The following is a 22,442-nucleotide window of genomic DNA, read 5'->3' as shown; positions in this document are numbered from 1 at the left end:
TTCATTGATTTTCTTTCTAATCTTTGTTATTTCCTTCCTTCCATTTGCTTTGGGTGGTTTATTTTTATCTAGTTTCTTGAGGTGGAAGCTTAGGTTATTAAGATCTTTCTTCTGGGACGCCTGGTGGCTCAGTTGGTTAAGCGTCTGCCTTTGGCTCAGGTCATGATCCCGGGGTCCTGGGATCAAGTCCCACATCAGGCTCCTTGCTCAGCAGGGAGCCTGCTTCTCCCTTTGCTGTTCCCCCTGCTTGTGCTGTCTCTCTCTGACAAATAAATAAGTAAAATCTTAAAAAAAAAGACCTTTCTTCTACTCTGATATAGACATTTGTAGCCATAAGTCTAAGCTTTGCTTTCAGTATATCCCAGCCAGCTTGATATGTTGTGCTTTCATTTTCATTTAGCTCAAAATATTTTTATAGTTCTTTTGATTTCTTTGATTCAGGTGTAGTTGTTTAATTTGCAAGTATTTGGGATTTTTCCTTATTTATTTTTGTTGTGGATCTCAAATATAGTTCCATCGTGATCAGGGCATATACTTTGTTGATTTTAATTTTTAATTTCTTGTGACTTGTTTTAGTGGACCAGCCTGTGTTTTATCCTGGAGAATGTTCCATGTGTGCTTGAAAAGAATGTGTATTCTGTAGTCACTGAATAGAGTTTTCTACTAATATCAGTTAGGTTAAGTTAGTTGATAGTTTTATTTATGTTTTGGCTATCATTGCTGATTTTAGGTCTAATGTTCTTTTTTTTTTTTTTTTAAGATTTTATTTATTTATTTGACAGAGAGAGAGAGAGACAGCGAGAGAGGGAACACAAGCAGGGGGAGTGGGAGAGGGAGAAGCAGGCTTCCCGCCGAGCAGGGAGCCCGATGTGGGGCTCCATCCCAGGACCCTGGGATCATGACCTGAGCCGAAGGCAGATGCTTAACGACTGAGCCACCCAGGCGCCCCTAAAATGGGGCGCCCTTTAAATAGCAGTTTCGTATCAAGTGAGTGCCCTTGACAGTAGCCGTGAAGCTACTGTGTGTCATAGTTGGGTATGCCCTGGCTGAACTGCCACGCTGAAGAGGGTGCCGGGTGAGGGGAGGGGCCCCAGGCAAGAGTGCTACAGTATGTACGGTAATTTCAACGAAGGTCACTTGTTTTCATGGGTGAATGCTTCTCAGTTTGTTGTGTGCTGAAATTTCCAGAGTGCTGAAATGATTGTCTTTGACAGTTTTGAGCAGCTTTATAGTTGCTTTGTGGGGAGAGGATGTATCAGCCTCCTCACTCCATCCTGCCCATATGAGTCTGTTCCAGTTACTGTATCTTGGAGATTTACAGTCTTTATTTGATTCTTACTTTCTTTTTCCCATTTAAAACAGATTACAGTTCTCTGGTGAAATTCTTCACTTGTCATCTGTTTTCTTGAACATATTCCTCATAGTTCTTTTCATGTCCGTATCCGAGAACTTCAGTATTTGAGTCACCAGTGGGTCACCTTCTCTTGTCCCCCTCCCACCCCGGGATTTAGGCATTTGGTCTTGTCCTCTAACATGGGTGATGTTTGGGATAGAACGTCAGATAGTGTATTTGAAAACATTGTGGAAACCCCGGATGGTGTTATTTTTCTTCTGGAAGACAGGGCGGGGGTAGCCTATTTTTATTTAGTCAGGAATTGAAAAAAATCTCATTCCGAGTTTTATTCCCTTTGAGGGATATTTTGCTCTTGGCTTTCCTTCATTCCGAGGGCATAGCCTTTTAGAGATCTCAATGGCAAACCTGAGGTGTTTACTGGGGCCCTCCTCTTTGGTGACCCCGAGCTCCACTTTCTTTTTCCCGGACCCTACAAAGCTACCAAAAACTCTGCTTAGTGTTTTAACTTCATGCATGCCACTTTCTCTCTGATTTTTTGGCTTCTCCTGTTAAGCAGTTTTGGAAACTTGAAGGGAAATGTTACGTTCAATGTCGGTCTTGGTTCTTTGTGCTTCCCTTTTTGGGGGGATCTTGGCTCCTCCAGTCCCATCTCCTTTGGTAAACCTGAACTTTTATTTCTGAGCATAGCTCAGTAAGCCAGAATTTTTGAAGGGCTGCTTTCTTCCTGGCCTCCTGGCCCCTGAGTGTGCAAAGAAATTGGCAAATGCCTTGATGATCAAAAGTGGCAGAGAAGGTCAGGCTCAGCTCAGTGCATTTCTCTTTTCTCCAGGGTCTCGCTCTGCCAAGTCCTGGTTGCTTTGGTTGCTGTTGGAAAACTTGAATAGTTTTTTGTTTTTGTAAATTTTATTCAGCGGTTCTTCATGGAGGATTGGTCTGATCTAAACAACTTCCTTTATGGAAGTGGATCTCCAAAGGCATTCTTTAGCATCATTACTTTATTGGGCATAGGTTGACAAAGACATGTGACCATTGCAATTTTTTTCTCTAGATTAGGGTCTTTCCTTAGAATAATCAAAGAGTATCTCTTCGAGATACAAAGAGTAGGCAGAAAAGTTAAAAAATTATCTTGTAAATTTTAAACTAGGGAACTATTGATTAATAGCTAAGAGACTAAACATTTTTTGCATAAAAGGATACCTAATCATTTTTTTTAAGATTTTATTTATTTGTTTGACAGAGAGACAGCGAGAGAGGGAACACAAGCAGGGGGGTAGGGGAGGGAGAAGCAGGCTCCCCGCTGAGTGGGGAGCTCCATCCCAGGACACTCGGATCATGACCTGAGCTGAATACAGATGCTCAACCTACTGCCCCACCCAGGCGCCTCTTGATAATGACTTTTAGTGTAGATCTTTGTTTGTAATTTGTGGAATATTAAGACCAACTTTATTTGAATTTATTATTAGGAGAGCACAAATATTTAGCTTAACTCATTAATGTCAATTTTTTTTTTAGTTCTTTAGTGAAATGACATAGAATGCTTAATTTTTAATTCCAGTTTCTTTAGGATTTAATACTTTACATTATAAAGGTAAAAATCATTCTTGATAATAGCTTTTAAAAATTATTAGGTAAGGGGCTCCTGGGTGGCTTGATCGTTAAGTGTCTGCTTTTGGCTCAGGTCATGGTCCCAGGGTCCTGGGATCGAGCCCCACATCGGGCTCCCTGCTCCGTGGGAAGCCTGCTTCTCCCTCTCCCACTCCCCCTGCTTGTGTTCCCTCTCTCGCTGTCTCTCTCTCTGTCAAACAAATAAATAAAATCTTAAAAAAAATTATTAGGTAAGATTCATTAATTGTGTCAATTATACCACTCTGGTGGGGGATGTTGATAATGTGGGGTCTATGCATGTATAGAGGCAGGGAGTATATGGGAAATTTCTATACCTTCCGCTCAATTTCGCTATGAACCTTAAACTGCTCCAAAAAAAAAAAAAAAGTTTTCAAAAAAGTTACTAAGTCCACAGAAGTTACATTTACCTACTCTGATATACCAGTGTTACTCTCGTATGGGGCTGGATAAACTTTGATTATTAACTCTAAATTAATAACCTAAATACGTTAGGTGCTGTTTTTCTGTATACCCCTATAGTAAACAACCACCATTATGATGAACTCTAATGATCTTAAGGATGTGTTTTTGATAGCCATTGATTTTGAATTAATAAAGCTCAAAAGTTGAGGCTATAACATTTTAAAATAAATTTTGTTGTTTTTGTTGTTCAAGGTATTAAATTTATGGATATGTATAGTACCCTGGAGAAAAAAAAATAGATAAATCAGCAACTTTCTAGGAACATATGAAAATCCTTTCCCTGTTCTCTTTTTTTGAAATCCTTAGGATTAGTCTAATTCTCCAAAAAACAAGTCCATGGTTCCTTGGTGGAGACCCAGAAATAGAACGTTTTACAGGCAGTAAGTTATACTATGAGATAAATGGATATGGAGAGGGCAGGAGAAGGGTGCACTGCCCTCACTTCTCTCCCTGCCTCGAAACTGCTGTATCTTGCCTGTATTTCTGTCCCTGCAGTAGATTGTGAGCCCTGTGAGGAAGGGGACAGCATCGTGCTCATTGTTAGACATACGGTACCTGGCCTGTGGGAGGTATTCCATAAACACTGGCTTGGTAAATCATGTCCAAGAAAAATTTCGTACCAGACACCTGTTAAAAATGGCAGGGACAGATTTTAGTCAGTCCTACTGCAGTAGGGGAGAGGGACTTCAGTGTACAAAAGGGGAGAAGCCTTTTCCATCCCGGGGTGTGCATAAGGAAAGGTACCAAAACGTCTTTAAGAGGGTTTGGTCTGTCTGGTTAGGCCATTGGGGTTTGTTCACTGGCCCTCATCTGGAGGAGGAACGAATTTCTCATCTCTTTAGGACAGGAAGTAGTTTTGCAAATTGGAGCAAGGTGCCCATCCTAGTTAGGCTGTTACCCTCCCACAGAAATGGGGGGGCAGGAGAGGTACCTCCCTGGATGCTTGCATTTCAAAGAGGTGGCATCTCAGTACTTAAACATTTCGGGTGGTAGGAGATTAACATCTCAAAAAGGGCAGTACGGGGATTTACAGGTGCAAGCTTTTTAAAGTAAGCGCTCTCAGAAAAGGGAGGTCAGTGGCCTATAGTCAGGCTTTCGCCAGAACAAACGGTAAATTCTCTGGCAGCTGTGAGCTTTCTCAGGCAGATGGTTTAGGGACCCGAGGTTCTCATTCTAGGAGCATGGCCTTGGGCTGATAGAAACTATGCTAGTGATTGTTTCAGTCTCTTAGGGTGGAGGATGAAATCATTCGTGCTGAAGTTTGCAGTTTTCCTAGACCAAGGTTGAAGCCTGATTGAGGAGAGGGCTCAGAGGAGCCTGAACAAAGCTTGGTCAAGGAAAGAGTCTTTGTCAATAACACATGGCAACAAGGGTGTTTTATGAATGGAAATGTAAGATGAAACTGAAAATGAGGTATAAATCAGGGATACCTAGAATATAATGTCCGGTACTAGCTAGGGGAGAACGAACTGATGTTTGTTTTAGCCAGGCACATGACATCTGTTATTTTTACCTAATCCTTCTAATAACCCTGTGAAGTCAGTACTATCTCCACATTAAATCACGAGACAGAGGCTCAGACATTTTACGTAGCATGATCAAGGTCATCTCGTCAGTGATTGCTGGAGTTGGTGTTCAGACCCAGAGTCATTTGACTTCAAAGTGCCAATACCTGCTTATTAACGTGTATTTTAGTATTATATAGCAACTTGCTTTTCTTAGAAACAACTTACATTAATAACAGCACTGATAAGCTCTTTACTGTGTACCAGATCCTCAGAAGAAAATTTAGCAAGGCTTGATAAACATTGAGTGAGAAAGTAAGAGGGTTAGTAGTGCTTTGCTTTACCGAGATATAAATGCTCTCAGTAGTCATTGGAATTACTGCTAACACCCCAATACATATGGAAAAGCTGCTCCTAATCACAGATCCCAGTAGTGCTGGAATAAGAGGGTCTCTATAGCCATCCAGCCCAGAATCTTAATTCCTCAGATGAAAAAGCCATGACCCAAAAAAGGTTAAGTGATTTCCCCAAGTGATTTCCTCAAGATCCCAGAGCTTGCTCATTAGAGAAAGCTGGGATTGGCTTAACCAAAAATTATTGTGGCCCCATTTGGGGATTTACCCTAAGATGTCATTATCACAGGATGTATTTATCCAAGGTCAAACTGCCACAGTGTGTCCACTGCATTCTCATAGAAAATAACCTCAGGGGGCGAAATGGCCTGTCCGTGGAGGGGACAGTGACTCAGCTGTCACCCCATCAGGTGACTTAGGAGAGCTCTCGTGTCAGACAGTTCTGCCCGAATCCCCTAAGTCTCTTTTGAGCGACCCCCCCCCGCCCCCACTACAGTTTTGGCAAAAATAAAGTGAGAGCGATATGACAGTGATAACAAGACAACACAGATCTAAAAAACCTTTACAGATTTTTGCCTAAATATGTCCATTACAGTGTCTTAAAATTTTCAAAGATTGAAGTAATACCACTTCTCTTACTTCTGTCAAAACATTAATTTATGCTGTTTGGGGTATTAAACAGTAAATTGGGTTTTTTTTCCCCTTGTTGTTTTCCCTCTGTCATTGCTGTGCCTGAATTTCATCCTGACAATTTTCCTCTGCTTTGTGTGTGTGTGTGTGCGCGCGCGCGCTGAAGTAACGCTTTAGAAAAATTGTAGTAAGAACACTTACCACGAGTTCCACCCTCTTCACGATTTTTTAAGTGTACAATGCCATATTGTTGACTATAGGTTCAGTGTTGTTCAGATCTCTAGAACTTACTTGCTTATCTAACATATGCCTCTTGATTAGTAACTCCTCATTTCCCTCTCCCTACTATTCCACTCTGATTCTATGAATTTGACTATTTAGAGACTTCATATGAGTGGAATCATGCAGAATTGCCTTTCTGTGATTGGTTTATTTCACTTACTATAATGTGGTTTATTTCACTTCGTAGAATGTCCTGAAGGTTCATCCATGTTGTTGAAAATGGTAGAATTTCCTTTTTTTGATGGCTGAATAGTATTCTACTCTCTCTATATATATGCCTCTTTATCCATTCATCTGTTGATACACATTTAGGTTGTTTCTCTATCTTGGCTACTGTGAATAGTACTGCAATGAACAGAGGGTGCTAATATCTTTTCAAGATCTTGATTTCAATTCTGGATGAATTCCCAGAAGCGGGATTGCTGGATAATATGGTAGTTCTGGGTTTGTTTTCTTTTTTTAAGGTTATTTATTTATTTGAGAGAGAGAGAGCATGCAAGCCCATGAGCAGGAGGGGCAGAAAGACAGGGAGAAAGGGAATCCCAAGCAGACTCTGTGGTGAGCGTGGAGCCCCATGCGGGGCTCGATTTCACGACCCTGAGATCGTGACCTGAACTGAAACCAAGAGTCAAATGTTTGACTGACTGTGCCACCCAGCTAGTTCTATTTTTAACTTTTTGAGGAGCCTCCGTCATGTTTTTCATAGTGGCTGCACCATTTTGCATTCCTTCCAGCAGTATGCAGGGATGCCAATTTCTTCACATCCTTGTCAACACTTGATATTTTCTGATTTTTGATACTAGCAACCTGACAGGTGTGAAGTGATATTGTGGTTTGGATTTGCTTTTCCTTGATTAGTAACACTGAACATTTTTTCACATACCTGTTGTCTTCTTTGGGAATGTGTCTATTCAAATCCTTAGTTTATTTTTTTAGGTTATTAGTTTTTTGCTATTGAGTCGTAGGAGTTCCTAATATATTTTGCATATTAGCTCCTTATCAGATACATGGTTGGCCAACATTGTCTCCCATTCAAATGCCTTTCACTCTGTTGTTTCTTTGCTGTGTGGAAGCTTTTCAGTTTGATGTAATCCCACTTTTTCCTCTGCCCTTTTGGTGTTCCTTTCGTTCTGGTGATACCAGTGGATCCCCGGATGTGGAAACCTTGGGGGACTCTTCATACCATTCAGTCACACAGTGGACAGGTGAGTTACTAGTGAAGATGTGAAAAGAGGGGTTAGCACTGCATTGGGTGTGAGTGTGTGTGTGTGTGTGTGTATGGTTGTTAATGACCAGTGAACATGACTGAGTTAGGACAGCAGTGAGCAGAGATAGGAGTCTGGGGTTGTGAGAGTCCATCACCACAGATATTAAGGGCCTACAGGGAATGAGGTGGAGGTAGAATCCAGTCTTTCGCTTTCATGGAGTCATGGAATAGGGATTCGAAACCTCTGGTAAGTCAGGGCCACTCAGAAAGGCAGTCTATTCCTTAGGAGGAGAAACTGGAAAATCAGGATAGACTAACTATTACAAAATAATATTAAGAGGTAGGAATGAGGAACACAGGAAACCTGTAGCTCCTTCCTCCTTTGCTTTGTTCCCCTAGCATACTTTGGGTCCTTCTCTTGTAGAATTTATCCTCAGTCGTATAATAGCTGAGTTTCTTACTGGGTTCCACCTCTGCATTGTAGATCCCTTGAAGGTAAGACCGTTGCCGGAACCTAACACAGGGGCCATGATAGAGTAAGTATTCAATAAATATTTGGTATGAACACATCTACATGGTGGATGGACAGAGGGAGAAACAAAACATCCATGAACACATATGTTGGAAGTAAAGACAGCTTTGTTAATTGTATTAATTTATCTGTTTATTATGCAAAAGTTGAAACATACTCAAAAGTAGAAAACATGGCAGAATGAATCCCTTTTTACTAATTACTCATCCTTAACAACGATCAACATATGGCCAATCTCTCTTCATTTATCTGCCCCCTCCCTACTGGATTGTTTTACACAAAGCCCAGATGCCATATTATTTCATCTGTGACTACATTAGTATGTGTCTTTATTTTTTATTTTTTTGACTTTTTTATTATTATGTTAATCACCATACATTACATCATTAGTTTTTGATGTAGTGTTCCATGATTCATTGTTTGTGCATAACACTCAGTGCTCCATGCAGAACGTGCCCTCCTCAATACCCATCACCAGGCTAACCCATCCTCCCACCCCCCTCCTCTCTAGAACCCTCAGTCTGTTTTTCAGAGTCCATCGTCTCTCATGGTTCGTCTCCCCCTCTGATTTCCCCCCCTTCATTCTTCCCCTCCTACTATCTTCTTCTTTTTTTTTTTTTTTTGTATGCATCTTTAAAACAGTAAAGAGACTTGCCTTTTTAAAGAGTCTAGTCACAACTCTGTTAACACACCAGGAAGCAACGCAGTAGTTCTTACTGCTATCAAATATCAGATTAGTATTCAGATTTTCCATTGTCTTGTAAATTTTTTGTCCAGTTGGTATGGGAGAATCAGAATCCAAATAAGGACTGCACATGATTTAGTTGATAAATCTCTTAAGACTTTTTTTTTCTTTTAAGCTTTTTTTTTTTTATAAAGATTTTATTTATTGGAGAAAGAGAGTGAGAACGAGAGAGAGAACAAGCTGCAGGGAGGGGCAGAGGCAGAGGGAGGAGCAGGCTCCCGGCTGAGCAGGGAGCCTGACTCGGGGCTCCATCCCAGGACCCTGAGATCATGACCTGAGCGGAAGGCAGACGCTTAACTGACTGAGCCACCCAGGTGCCCCTCTTTTAAGTTTTTATTTAAATTCCAGTTAGTTAACATAGAGTGTAATACTGGTTTCAGGTGTACAATATAGTGATTCGACACTTCCGTAGAACACCTGATGCGAATCACAAGTGCCCTCCTTAATCCCCATCACCTGCTTAGCCCATCCCCCCACCCACCTCCCCTCTGGTGACCATCAGTGTGTTCTCTATAGTGAAGGGTCTGGTTCTTGGTTTGCATCTCTCTCTCCTTTTTTCCCTTTGTGTGTTTGTTTTGTTTCTTCAATTCCACATATGAGTGAAATCATATGGTATTTATCTTTCTCTGACTGGCTTTCAATTCCACATATGAGTGAAATCATATGGTATTTATCTTTCTCTGACTTGGCTTATTTCACTTAGCATTATACTGTCTGGCTCCATCCATGTTGTTGCAAATGGCAAGATTTCATTCTTTTTGATGGCTGAGTAATATTCCATTATATATAGATACCACCTCTTCTTTGTCCATTCATCAGTTGATGGCCCCATGGGCTATTTCCATATCTTGGCTATTGTAGATAATACTGCTGTAAACATCAGGGGGCATGTATCCCTTTGAATTAGTATTTTTGTCTTCTTTGGGTAAATTCCTAGTAGTACAGTTGCTGGATCGTAGGGTAGTTCTATTTTTAACTTTTTAAGGAAACTGCATAATGGTTTCCAGAGTGGCTGCACCAGTTTGCATTCCCTCCAGCAGTGCACGTAGATTCCTCTTTCACCACATCCTCACCAACACCTGTTGTTTCTTGTGTTGGTGATTTTAGCCATTCTGACAGGTGTGAGGTGGTATTTCATTGTGGTTTTGATTTAGATTTCCCTGATGATGAGTGATGTTGAGCATATTTTCATGTGTCTGTTGGCCACCTGTATGTCTTCTTTGGAAAAATGTCTATTCATGTCTTCTCATTTTTTAATTGGATTATTTGTTTTTTGGGTGTTGAGTTTTATTAAGTTCTTTATATGTTTTGGATACTAATGCTTTATCAGATACGTCATTTACAAATATCTTCTCCCATTCCGTAGGCTGCCTTTTAGTTTTGTTGATTTTTTCCTTCACTGTGCACAAGCTTTTTATTTTGATGAAGTCCCAATAGTTTATTTTTGCTTTTATTTCCCTTGCAGCAGGACACCTATCTAGAAAGAAGTTGCTACGGCTGATGTCCTATGGCCTGTGTTTTCCTCTAGGATTTTTATGGTTTCATGTCTCACGTTTAGGGTCTTTAATCCATTTTGCATCTATTTTTGTGTAGGGTGTAAGAAAGTGGTCCAGTTTCATTCTTCTGCATGTTGCTGTCTGGTTTTCCCAACACTATTTGTTGAAGAGACTTTTTTCCTTTGGGTATTCTTTCCTGCTTTGTCAAAGATTAATTGACCATATATTTGTTGGTTCAGATCTCTTAGGACTTCTTAATCTTTAGGTTCACCTTTTACTCTTCCTTGCAATTTATTTATTGAAGAAGCCAGATCCTTTGCCTGTAGAATTTCCCACAGTATGAATTTTTACTAATTGTATCCCCATGGTGTAATTTATTTTTCTATTTGCTGTATTTCCTGTAAACTGGTAATTAGAACCAGAGGTTTGATCAGATTTTTAATTTTTTGGCAAGAAGACTTCAGAGGTGGGGTATGTGCTTTCTAATGCATGGCATCGGGGACACATAATACCTTGTGCCCCACCTTTGTGAGGTGAAGTTTGACCAGTGAGCACAGGTGTTGTCAGCCTGAGCCCTCCCTTATAAATGTTCTCATCTGCATCTTGCCTAATGGTTTTAGCAACCATTGATAATTATCGTCAAGATCAGGCATTAGCAGACTTTTTCTGTAAAGGCCTGGGTAGTGACTATTTTCAGCTTTGCAGACCATATGGTCTCTGTCATTGCAGTGGGCCCGCAGCTTTAGGCAAATGTAAATTATGGGCATGGCCGTGTTCCTATGAAACTTTATTTACCATCTTAGATTTGGCCCGCTAGCCATTATTTGCCAACTCCTGACCTACAACCAATTATTTCATTAGGGGTTGCAAAATGATATAATAAGTCTATCATTCTTTGTTTGTTAGTTGAAGTGCCTCTGTAAAGAATTGCACCTCGTCAATTATTGATTACTCTGAGGAACCGTTTGTAAAGGAAAGGCAGGATAAAGGCTTGAGTCTTTCCCTTTAATCTATTTTCAGAATAAGGAGTTGGTTTCTCAGCATCTTCAGAGGTGATCATTTTGGTTTAAGTATCATCATGAAATTATGGATATTAAGCGTATTTGATATTTCAGTCTTCCTAGACTTAGGCCCTGTAGACACCCAGGAGAACCCTATTGCTGGTGTCTCTTGGTAGTCACATTGCCGTCCTATGGAACTTTGGAGAAACTGTTAGCTCCGGGCCAGAAAGTCTCAGTTGTAGGTTTTTTTTTTTAATTGCAATATAATTGACATAAATATTATATTAGTTTCAGGTGTACAACAGAGTGATTTGATATTTGTGTCCATTGCAAAAATTGTCACTATAACAAGTCTTGTTACCATCTGTCACCTTATAAGTTAATACAGTGTTGTTGACTGTATGCCCCATGCTGTCCATTACATCCCATGACTTATTTATTCCATAACTGAAAGTTTGTACTTCTTAGTCCCCTTCACCCAATTCACCCCTATCCTCAATACTTTTCCCCTCTGGCAGCCACCTATCTCTGTATCTATGAGTCTGGGTTTTGTTTTGTTTTATTTGTTTTTATTTTTTAGATTCCAATATAAGTGAAATCATGTAGTTTTTTGTCTGTCTTATTTTACTTAGCAAATCCCCTTAAGGTCCATCCATGGTGTTACAAATGGTAAAATATCATTCTTTTTTATGGCTGAGTAGTATTCCACTATCTCTATCTCTATCTCTATATATCTCACATCTTTATTCATTCACCCATGGATAGGCACATAGATTGTTTCTATATCTTGGCTATTGTAAATAATGCTACAGTGAACATAGGAATGCATGCATCTTTTTGAATTAGTGTTCCATTTTTTTTCAGCTAGATATCCGGCAGTGGAATTGCTGGATCATATGGTAGCTCTATTTTTAATATTTTGAAGAACCTCCATACTGTTTTCCATAATGGTTGTACCAATTTACATTCCCACCAACAGTGCAGAAGGATTCCATATTCTCCACATCCTCGCCAGCACTTGGTATTTCTTGTCTTTATGATACTAGCCATTTTGACAGGTGTGAGGTGACATCTTATTGTGGTTTTGATTTGCATTTCCCTGATGATTGGTGATATTGAGCATCTTTTCATGTGTCTGTTACCCATCTGTATGTCTTCTTTGGAAAAATTTCTATTCAGATCTTCTGCCCATTTTTAAATTGGATTCTTCGGGCTTTTTTGTTTTGTTTTTGTTATTAGGTCATATGAGTTTTTTTTTATATATTTTGGATATTAACCCCTTATCAGATACATGATTTGCAAATATCTTCTCTCATTCAGTAGGTTGCCTTTTCATTTTGTTGATGGTTTCCTTCACCATGTGGAAGTTTTTTAGTTTGATGTGGTCTCATTTATGTTTGCTTGCCTTTTTCTTGCCTTTGGGGTCAGGTCTTCAGAAAAACATCATAAGACCAATGTCAAGGAGCTTGCTGCCTAGGTTTTATTCTAGGAATTTTATGGTTTCAGGTCTTATATTCCTGTCTTTAATCTATTTTGAGCTGATTTTTGTATGGTATAACATAGTAGCCCAGCTTCATTCTTTTGCATGTAGTGGTCTGGTTTTCCTAATGTCATTTGTTGAAGACACTGTCCTTTACATATTGTATATTCTTGCCTTCTTTGTCATAAATTAATTGTCCATATAAGCGCAGGTTTATTTATGGGCTCTCTGTTCTTTTTGGTGTGATTGTAAATGGGATTGTTTTCTTGATTTCATTTTCTGATAGTTCATTATTGGTGTATAGATATGCAATACATATTGGTATATTAATTTTGTATCCTGCAACCTTACTGAATTGATTTATTCTCACAGTTTTTTTGATGGCATCTCTAGCTTTCTCTCTATAGTGCCATGTCATCACTACAAATAGTGACACTTTTACTTCTTCCTTTACAATTTGTATGCCTTTTATTTCTTTTTCTTAATTGTGGCTGGGACTTTGAACGCCATGGTGAATAACAGTGGGGATAATGGCTTGTTTAGTTCATAATCTTAGAGGAAAAGCTTTCAGCTTTTCAGTATCGTGATACTAGCTGTGTTTTGTCATATATGGCCTTAGGCATGTTCCTTCCATACGCACTTTGTTGAGAGTTTTTATTGTAAATCAATGTTGAACTTTGTCAAGTGTTTTTTCTGTATCTATTGAGATGATTATGTGATATTTATCTTTCATTTTGTTACTGTGGCATATCACATTGATTTACAGGTGTTGACCTTGCTTTGCTGGAGTAAATCCCACTTGATTATGGCATATGATCTATTAATGTATTGTTGAGTTCAGTTTGCTAGTATTTTGTTGAGAATTTTTACATGTATGTTCATTAGGGATATTGACCTGTAATTGTGTGTTTGTGTGTGTGTGTGTGTGTGTGTGTGTGGTACCCTTGTCTGGTTTTGGTATGCTGACCTCATAAAATGAGTTTGGAAGCTTTCCCTCCTCATCAGTTTTTTGGAAGAGTTTGAGAAGGCTAGGTATTAAATCTTTGAATGTTTAGTAGAGTTCATTATTGAAGCCATCTGGCCTTGGACTTTTGTTTTTGAGGTTTTTTGATTATTGATTCAATCTCCTTACTAGTAATTGGTCTATTCAGATTTTCTGTTTCTTCATGAATTAGTCTTGGAAGATTGTAAATTTCTAGGAATTTACTTATTTCTTTTAGGCTGTTCAATTTGCTGGCGTATAATTGTTCACAGGTCTCTTATGTGATCCGTATTTCTGTGGTATGAGTTGTAACATCTTTTTCATTTCTCATTTTATTTATTTGAATCCTATTTTTTTCTCGGTGAGTGTAGCTAAAGGTTTGTTAATTTTGTTAATCTTTTCAAAGAACCAGTTCTTAGCTGCAGTGATCTTTTCTATTTTTTTTAGTCTCTATTTAATTTATTTCTGTTTTGATCTTTATTTCTTTCTTTATTTCCTCCTTTTTACTAACTTTGAGCATTATCTTTTCTTATTTTTTAAGTTATTTTTTAGGTGTAAAGGTAAATTTTTCATTGAGATTTCTGTTGTCTCTTGAGGCAGGCTTGTATTGCTATGAACTTCCCGCTGAGAACCACTTTTGCAGTATCCCATCAATTTTGGTATGTTGTATTTCTTTTTCATTTGTCTCTAGGTATTTTTTGATTTCTCCTTTGATTTCTTCCATGACCTAGTTGTTATTCTATAAAATGTTGGTTAATCTCCACATATTTGTAGTTTTCCCAGTTTTCTTCTTACAGTTGATTTCTAGGTTCATACCATTGTGATGAGAAAAGATGCTTGATCTGATTTCAATCTTCTTGAATTTACTGAGACTTATAATGTGGTCTAACATGTGATCTATCCTGGAGAATGTCCCATGTGCATTTGAGAAGAATGTGCATTCTTCTGCTTTTGGATGAATGTTCTGTATATATCTGTTAAGTCCATCTGGTCTAATATGTCATTCAAAGCCATAGTTTCCTTACTGATTTTATGTCTGGATGATCTACCCATTGATGTAAGTATGGTGTTAAAATTTCCTAATATTACTGTGTTACCTTTTAATATTTGTTTTATATATTTTGGTACTTCTATGTTTGGGTGCATATATATTTATAAATGTTATATCTTCTTGTTGGATTGATCCCTTTAACATTATGTAGTGCCTTTCTTTGTCTTTTGTTACAGTCTTTGTTTTAAAGTTCATTTTGTCTGATATGAGTGTAGTTATACTAGGGTTCATTTTATTTCCATTTGCGTGGGGTATTTTTTTTTTATGCCTTCACTTTCAGTCTTTGTGTGTCCTTACTTCTGAAGTGAGTCTCTCGTAGGCAGATGGATCTAGTTTTATTATTCATTTAGCTGCTCCATGTTTTTTGGTTGGAGAATTTAGTCTGTTTTTATTATTTAAAATAGTTATGTAAAATAATTATTGATAGGTATATGCTTATTGCCATTTTGTTAATTGTTTTCTGGCTGTTTGTGTAGTTCCTCTCTGTTCCTTTCTTCTCTCTTCCCTTGTAGTTTGATGACTTCCTTTACTATTACATTTCAATCTCTTCCCCATTTTTTCTTTTGTGTATTTACTATAAGTTTTTGCTTTGTGGTTTACGGTAAAGTTCACTTATTAAAACTTCCTAGGCATATAACAGTCTGCTTTGAGTTCAACTGAAATTTGAACACCGCAAACTCTACCTTTTACTCCCCCCACCGTGCTTTTGATGTCATTTTTCACATCTTTTTATTTTATGGAACCCTTAACTAATTATCGTAGTTTTAGTTAATTATACTACTTTTGTCTTTTAACCTGTGTAGTGACTTTATACATGATTAATATACTACCTTTACTATATATTTACCTTTTCCAGTGAGATTTTATTTCTTCAAATAAGTTTTCTGTCCCTTTTTCTTTTCTTTTCCTGGGATGCTGATATGTGACTGTTATTCCACCTGATGTTGTTGCAGAGATCCCTTATCTTCATTTTTAAAAATTCTTTTTTCTTTTTGTTGCTCTGTGTGGGTGAATTCCATTGCTTTATCCGCCAGCATGCACTGATCCATCTTTCTGCCTCGTCCAGCCTTCTGTTGAACCCCTTTAGTGTATTTTTCGGTTCATTTAATGTGTTCTTCAGCTCTGTGACCTCCATTTGGTACTTTTCTATGTTTTCTGTCTTTTTGTTGAAGTTCTCATTGTGTTCATGCGTTCTTCTCCCAAGTTCAGCGAGCATCTTTATGGACCATCATTTTGAATTATCAGGTAGATTTTTTAATCTCTGTATCATTAAGGTCTTTTTCTGAGGTTTTGTCTTGTTCTTTAGTTCAGAACATGTTTCTCTATTTCTTCATTTTGCTTGACTCTCTGTGTTTGTTTCTGTGTATTAGGTCTAACAGCTAGCTGCCTCTCCCAGTCCTGAAGGACTGGCCTTCTGTAGGGGATGATCCTTCTTGTTCAAACCTGCCCCAGCTCCTGGCTGTCTTTCAAACCTTTGTGACTGTCTAAACGGCCTGATTGGCCTCACTGATGTGGATGTGCCAAGATCTGCCCGTGATCAAGGGGACGAATCTTGTTTAACACCTAGCTCCGGGCCGACTGGGAGCCAGACCCTCAGGCAGCAGCTCCTAAGTATGCAAGTACATACAGCCCTGCGGGGCTACAGTCGTAGCTGTCGGAAGGCCGCAGGGCTGCGCGAGGATGGTGTCTCCCGGCTTCTGTCCCCTGGATTTGCTGAGCCTCCCCCCGGAGGTGTGGGAAGCTTGAAGCCTGTGCCTCGGGCTGAAGCTCCGGCTAAGTAAATAGGCCTTCTTTCTCGGCAAGATTGGGCTCGTGGTTCCTTCTGTCGTCTGCGGGGCAGTGCCCCGGAGGGGTGGCCTGCCAAGAGCCTGCCGTCCGTCTGTCCGATTGTTGCACTGATGTGGCGCCCTGGTGCTCAGGACGGAGCTGCTGTGGGGATGGCCCAGGCCTGCAGGCTTTAGCCAGGCCGCCGGGCGGTGTACGGCGTGGGGCAGCTCGCATCAGGAAGGCAAAGGCCCGGCGTGCGCCCGCGGGCTGCCGCAGCGCGGCCCTGACTGAGGCTTATTAGCCAGCAAGGCAGGGGCCTCTTTCCGCCGCCGTCCCGCCCAGGACGCTGCCGTTTGCAGTTTAGTTAGGTAAGGAAAACATTTGCTGTCTGTTAAACTCAGAAATTGGATTCTTTCGCGCAGTTTTACGCATTTTGAGCTCGGTTGTTTTTTTTGTTTTTTTTTTTTAAAGATTTTATTTATTCATTTGAGAGAGAGAATGGGAGAGAGAGCACGAGAGGGGGGAGGGTCAGAGGGAGAAGCAGGCTCCCTGCCGAGCAGGGAGCCCGATGCGGGACTCGATCCCGGGAATCCAGGATCATGACCTGAGCCGAAGGCGGTCGCTTAACCAACTGAGCCACCCAGGCGCCCCTTGAGCTCGGTTAATAGACTTGCTCTTAGCATGACGAGGTCACCTGGTGTGGAGCCAGACTGACATTTAAAAGTTCAGAATGCAGCATTATTTCATTAGCCTACAATGTGACGTTAGATTTCATGCCGTATGTTTTCTCATTAGTGCCAAGTGGGGAAAAAACGGGCATATTTGAAGAGCTCGAGTTTTGGTACATACCAAAAAACTCTCTCCTGATCTATCAGCCATATTTCGCTTAGCTCAGTTGGCTCTGATAATGTTCTTCCTCGCTTCTTTTCTCCGTTACTTCAGCTCTTCAAATGCATCGCCTGTGTTTTTTCTCTCTGCCCTGGCCAAACTTTCACCCCAGACCCATCTCCTTAGATGTTTATGGTCGTGTGTGGACTCCTCTAATTGTTTGTCCAATTGGCAGGCTTGCTGCTTTGACACTTCCCTTCACCCTTTCTTTCCCTTGGATTTACAGATGACCTTTTTTTCCCCCTTCTCATCTTCTTGATGATTCTTTTCCTCTCTTCTCTTTTCCCAGCCCGTTAACAGTGTTCCCAGATCTTGTTTATATATCCTCAGCATTTGTCTTTCTAAGTTACTCTAACTTCCTTGGGAAGCTCATGGGTTTGCCAGTCTTATTTTCATGATTTCAGTTACTCCCCACATGCAGATGACTTTTGGAACTCTGCATCTCATCCTGAGCTCTGATGTTTCTATTTCTGTATTTGTTGTGGAATATAAGATGTTTCAACTTTGACTTTTTCTAACACATAAAAATAAAATCCAAGGGAAGGGAGCACCTCATGTTCTTGAGATACCTTTTAAATGTACTTATGTCACTCATGGAGCCCCTGGCTGCTGGTTGATCAGTGAAAAGATTTTGAAGATGGGTTTATTTTATTTTTGTGTGTTTTTTTTTTAATTTATATTTTAGGTGGTTAACATACAGTGCAAAATTGGTTTCTGGAGTAGAATTCATTGATTCATCACTTACATACGACACCCAGTGCTCATCATAATGAGTGTCATCCTTCATCCCCATCCCCCAGCTAGCCCAGCTCCTACCCACCTCCTTCAACCCTCAGTTTGTTCTCTATTGTTAAGAGTCTCTTATGGTTTATTTCCTTCTCTCCTTACCGCCCTCCCATATGTTCTTCTGTTTTTTTTTTCTTAAATTCCACATATGAGTGGTATCATATGGTATTTGTTTTTCTCTGACTGGCTTATTTCACTTAGCATAATATTCTTTAGCTCTATCCATGTTGTTGCAAATGGCAAGATTTCATTCTTTTTGATGGCTGAGTAGTATTCATTATATATATACACACAGCATCTTATTTATTCATTCATCATTTGATGGACATTTGGGATCTCTCCATAGTTTGGCTATAGTTGAGAATGCTGCTATGAACATCAGGGTGCATGTATCCCTTTGAATTAATATTTTTGTCTTCTTTGGGTAAATACCTAGTAGTGCAATTGCTGAATCGCAGGGTATTCTATTTTTAACTTTTTGGGGAACCTCCATACTGTGCTCCAGAGTGGCTGCACCAGTTTGCATTCCCACCAACAATGCAAGAGGGTTCCCCTTTCTCCGCATCCTTGCCAAAACCTCTTGTTTCTTGTGTGTTAATTTTAGCCATTCTGACAGGTGTGAGGTGGTATCTCCTTGTGGTTTTGATTTGAATTTCCCTGATGATGGGTGATGTTGAGCATCTTTTCATGTGTCTGTTGGCCATCGCGATGTCTTTTTTGGAAAAGTATCTATTCCTGTCTTCTGCCCATTTCTTAACTGGATTATTTATTTTTGGGGTGTTGAGTTCGATGAGTTCTTTATATGTTTTGGATACTAACTATCAGATATGTCGTTTGCATATATCTTCTCCCATTCCATAGGCTGCCTTTTAGTTTTGTTGATTGTTTCTTTCACTGTGCAGAAGCCTTTTATCTTGATGAAGTCCCAGTGGTTCATTTTTGCTTTTGTTTCCCTTGCCTCTGGCGACATGTCTAGTAAGAAGTTGCTATGGCCGAGGTCTTAGAACACAGGTTCTTTCTGTGTTTTTCTCTAGGATATTGATGGTTTCCTTTGTCACAGTTTGGTCTCTCATTCATTTTGAACTTATTCCTGTGTATGGTGTAAGAAAGTGGTCTAGTTTCATTCTTCTGCATGTTGCTGTCCGGTTTTCCCAACACTATTTGTTGAGAAGACTGTCTTTTTTCCACTGGATATTCTTTCCTACTTTGTCAAAGATTAGTTGACCATATAGTTGTGGGTCTATACCTGAGTTGTCTATTCTGTTCCATTGATCTATGTGTCTGTTTTTGTGCCAGTACCATCCTGTCTTGATGACTACAGCTTTGTAATATAACTTGAAGTCTGGAATTGTGACGCCGCCAGTTTTGTTTTTCTTTTTCAAGATTGCTTTGGCTATTTGGGGTCTTTTGTGGTTACGTACAAATTTTAAGCTTGTTATTGCTCTGTGAAAAATGCGGGTGGTATTTTGATAGGGATTGCATTAAGTGTGTAGATTGCTTTGGGTAGTAGAGACATTTTAACAATATTTGTTCTTCCAATCCATGAGCATTTAATGTTTTTCCATTTCCTTGTATCTTCTTCAATTTCTTTCGTAAGTGTTCTATAGTTTTCAGAGTACAGATCTTTTACCTCTCTAGTTAGACTTATTCCTAGTTCTCTTAATATTTTTGGTGCAGTTGCAAATGGGATTGATTTCTTGATTTGAAGATGGGTTTAAAGCTTTCTGAAAGTTATCTCTCAGGAGTTATTTAATTTAATTTAATTTAATTTTATTTGTAGCAGTCATCTGATTTATAAAAAGATGCAACAATTTTAAAATGATACAAAATATCAATTTCAAAACAACATCAGAAAGTGAGTGTATTTAACCATACTCAGCTTATAACAAAGCAAATGAGTAAGTGGAATAATAATTCATGCTATAGCATATTGCTGTAAGAATTGGTAACGGGAAAAGTTGGTAAAAGAAGGCAGAGGAACTCTATTAAGAATTAGAACCGAGGGGCTCCATAATCAACTGGCATCTGCTCAGTGTTGTACCTATGGTTAGAAATGTCCATGATGGGAACTCCAGGGATCTTCCGGATCCTTCCCTTAAGATCCCAGTCAACTGTGGCCACAGTATAACACTTGAGTTACTCTCTATACTAAGCAGTCACCTGCTTCCTTTGTGTGTGCATGGTAATCATTCAAATCTTGGATCCTTGACAATCCTTAGAGCCACACGATACTTTTGCCCCAGTTTCTCAATTTCAGCCATTACATAGTCAGTTATATAAGGGATACACTTGGCATACAGACAGTCCATCTTTGACTGTTGTAAGTTGAGTTTGGCTTTATTGGAAAGGTTGATAAAGTTAGCATCAACCAGGATGTGGTAAGGTGGGCCCCGCTGTGTGTTTTATTGGAAGAATAGGTAGGAAGGATGTTGGGGGACTTCTCTTTCCCTGAGTGCACTGTGATCTTTCTTTTTAGGGGTCTTAATCTATCCTTCTCTAAGCCTCTCATCTCTGAGACTAAGCATTCACTTCATGGTTGCATACATCCTTGCTTTCTTCTGCTTCCTCATTTCACACTGCACTCTTGTTGTTAATAGCTATTTATTTTCTGCTTCCATTACATCCTGTCTGTGTTGGCCCAGTCTCTGCTGGCTGTCCTTTGCTTTAGACTACTCTATGACATTACTTCTGTATTTAACATATCTTGTCCCACTACACATTTCCCTCCTTTCCGTGAAGATTTTCCAGACTCATTCTGACCCCTTCAGGGATGCCAGCAGCTGAGCTGTATTTTTCTCTCAACCATAAAATAAAGAGGAATTTATTTTTTTCATAACTTAAAAGCTTCCCTGAGCCAGTTATTTTCTGGGCTGATAAAAAAGAAAGCCGTGCTCTTCCAGGTTTGCCTTTTGAGAATATGAGTGTTTAATATGTCTGTCACACAACACAATTGCTTAACCTTAATATGTAATAAGTATAAAACTATCTTCCCTAACGGTGTGCTTCTTTTCCTGTACAACTATCACTTTTATTTCATCAAATAAAAAAAATTGCAGCTTTTCACTGTATCCTAATCTTCGCCATCAAGTATATGTCAATCAGTAATGCATTATGTAGCCGTGTGGTGGGGTGATACAGTCATTAAGATTGAGTCTGAAAAGCCTATTGAGAAACGCCATTCAGGGCAAATAAATGCAATAAAATCTAACTGTAGTTCTGCTTCTCCTTGCCAATCTTGAATTAAGACATATAGTAAATGTGGTAGGATTTAGAAAGTGATATTTTCCCCTTTATAAACCTTTTTGCCCCTTATTAATTGAAGCATTTCATTAACTGGATTGTTCTCATTTTGCTGAGTCAGAGCGCAGTTGGACTTTGGTAACTGTAAATATATTCCCTTTCAGGAGGTATTTTAAACATTTTTATTAATGCTGGGGAAGAGATGATAGATCCTTTAGAATTATGGGAAGTGAGCAAAACACTTTGGGGAAAGATGAAAAGGAAAAATATTTTTGTCACTTTGTTTTTATTTTAGAGTAATTATAAAATAACATCTTTCTAGCTTTTGTTGTATCTGTAATAATTTTGAGAAAGCTATATTTAGGTATAGTAACGATGACTGTTTTACTAAGTATATAAGGATACATTTAGAGAAAATTATAGTCTTAAAGACAACATATACCTTCTCAGGTTGCTGTCTGGACATTTACAGAGTAACAGTCCTAAAGGAATTGTATCCTATAAATGGTACTAATGCATATCTTTGAGCCTACACCCGATGCTGACAGTGGACAAATAGGTATGAAAACTGCGGATTTTCAGTCATGAAGATAAAAGAATTCATTCATTTGTTCAACATATATTAAAGGCTTCCCAGATGCTATGATTTATGAATATTTTGACATACATATTTTATAGTTAAAGAGTTTTGGGAAGTTCAGCTGATCAGATTCAATATTTCTTCATGGAAATGATGGGGTATTAGATTTATTGTTTATTTATTTATTTATTTTAAAGCTTTTATTTATTTATTTGATAAAGAGAGACACAGCAAGAGAGGGAACACAAGCAGGGGGAGTAGGAGAGGGAGAAGCAGGCTTCCCGCGGAGCTGGGAGCCCGACGTGGGGCTCGATCCCAAGACCCTGAGATCATGACCAGAGCCGAAGGCAGTTGCCCAACCGACTGAGCCACCCAGGCGCCCCTAGATTTATAAGTTAAAAATCTAGGTTAAAAATGTATAGCATTCAAGACTATCAAGACAAAGTGCTGACTTTGTCACATCCTCTGGAGGGTG

The 22,442-nt window shown here is 39.3% G+C and overlaps 1 pseudogene; it reads right to left on the bottom strand.

The window, feature by feature from the left end:
• Positions 1 to 20,134: 20,134 nt before the first annotated feature.
• On the bottom strand, positions 20,135 to 20,717 carry LOC102745771 (rRNA-processing protein FCF1 homolog pseudogene; annotated as a pseudogene).
• Positions 20,718 to 22,442: the final 1,725 nt, after the last annotated feature.

The sequence above is a fragment of the Leptonychotes weddellii genome, chromosome 8 (genome assembly GCF_054177405.1).
Source record: "Leptonychotes weddellii isolate Sample4059 chromosome 8, ASM5417740v2, whole genome shotgun sequence".
Taxonomy (NCBI): domain Eukaryota; kingdom Metazoa; phylum Chordata; class Mammalia; order Carnivora; family Phocidae; genus Leptonychotes; species Leptonychotes weddellii.
Note: the sequence above shows the minus strand (reverse complement) of the source record. Positions and strands in the feature narration are given on the sequence as shown.